This window comes from Nicotiana attenuata, chromosome 11 (genome assembly GCF_001879085.1).
Source record: "Nicotiana attenuata strain UT chromosome 11, NIATTr2, whole genome shotgun sequence".
Classification (NCBI taxonomy): Eukaryota; Viridiplantae; Streptophyta; class Magnoliopsida; order Solanales; family Solanaceae; genus Nicotiana; species Nicotiana attenuata.
The window spans coordinates 4,793,490-4,795,389 of NC_031999.1; positions in this window are offsets into that span (position 1 = coordinate 4,793,490).

Sequence of the window (1,900 nt, forward strand, 5' to 3'; positions counted from 1 at the left end):
CCCCGCCGAGGTAGAGATTCCCTCCATAAGGATCATACAAGAAGCAGAGTTGGACGATGCAGAATGGGTAAAAGGTCGCTACGAGCAGTTAGCCCTTATAGATGGGAAAAGGATGAATGCAGTTTGCCACGGTCAGTTGTATCAGAACGGGATGTCCAGAGCCTTCAACAAAAGAGTTAAGCCAAGGAAGTTCACACCGGGGCAGCTGGTGTTGAAGAAAATATTCCCACATCAAGAGGAAGCCAAGGGGAAATTCTCTCCCAACTGGCAAGGTCCGTACATGGTTTACCGGGTTCTAACTGGAGGAGCCCTTATTCTTGCAGAAATGGACGGAGAAGTCTGGCCGAAGCCAATCAACTCAGATGCAGTAAAAGGATATTATGTGTAATCACCTATGATTGCTTTATGATATAATTTGAACTACGCCTGACCTGATTCCTTTTTAAGAGGGGATACGTAGGCAGCCCTATGGGTTCGGTCACAATTTAATAAAAATTTCATGTCCCCCTATTATTGGAACTGGGGCAGAATTTTGAGGAGGGCCCTCAAAATTCCGAAGTCAGTCTTCAGCCGCTCATCGCCAGGGATGTCAGCCTAGTGAACTAGGGCAGAATTTTGAGGACCCTCAAAATTCCGAAGTGGATTTTTCATCCGTTCAGCGCAGCCGTCAGAAGTGCCAGCCTAGTAAACTGGGGTAGAATTTTGAGGAGGGCCCTCAAAATTTCGGAACAAGAAAGGTTGCAATGCTTTGAACCACGTCTCAGTCGTTGGTTCATTTAAACAAAACTATTTTCTACTTATGTTATATTTGTTAAATCATGCATAACTACGATATCTCCTGTTTAGCGACACTACCCCAATGATGCACGACGACGGAAGCCACGGAAGAGCGAACTAACCTTTCCCCTTTACAAAACTCGTGATTTTCTTTGGATGCAGGCACCCAAGTCACAAAGTTACCAAACATGTTACGCAATCGCATTGAACCGTCGCGCCTATTCGCATTTGCTATCCGCACACAATGGCCCCAGCAGCCGCAATATCACGATCAGCTATCAGCTAAGAATTGTTTCTTACTATTCGCTTTTATCTTATTGCATAAGGCTACTTTTCTGCCATCCGAGACTAAACGTTGTCTCCATCTGCATTTCCTGTATTGCATAAGGCTACCTTTCTGCCTTCCGAGACTAAGCGTTGTCTCCATCTGCATTTCCTGCATTGCATAAGGCTACCTTTCTGCCTTCCGAGAGCGTTGTCTCCATCTGCATTTCCTGCATTGCATAAGGCTACTTTTCTGCCTTCCGAGACTAAGCGTTGTCTCCATCTGCATTTCCTGCATTGCATAAGGCTACTTTTCTGCCTTCCGAGACTAAGCGTTGTCTCCATATGCATTTCCTGCATTGCATAAGGCTACCTTTCTGCCTTCCGAGACTAAGTGTTGTCTCCATATGCATTTCCTGCATTGCATAAGGCTACCTTTCTGCCTTCCGAGACTAAGCGTTGTCTCTATCTGCAATTCCTGCATTGCATAAGGCTACCTTTCTGCCTTCGGAGACTAAGCGTTGTCTCCATCCTGCATTATCTGCATAAGGCTACCTATCTGCCTTCCGAGGTTAAGCTCTACCTCCACTTGCATGGCTGAAATATCGCCACCTTATCTTTCCTGCATGGCTGAAATATCACCACTTTATTTCTCTTGCATGGCTGAAATATCGCCACCCCTTTAATTACGTCTTGCAATCGGTTGAAATATCGCCATTTACATTTTTTGCATCGGCTGAAACATCGCCAAGCTTTATCTAAATTCTCTATCGGCTGAAATATCGCCATTTACATTTTTTGCATCGGCTGAAACATCGCCAAACTTTATTTAAATTCTCTATCGGTTGAAATATCGCCA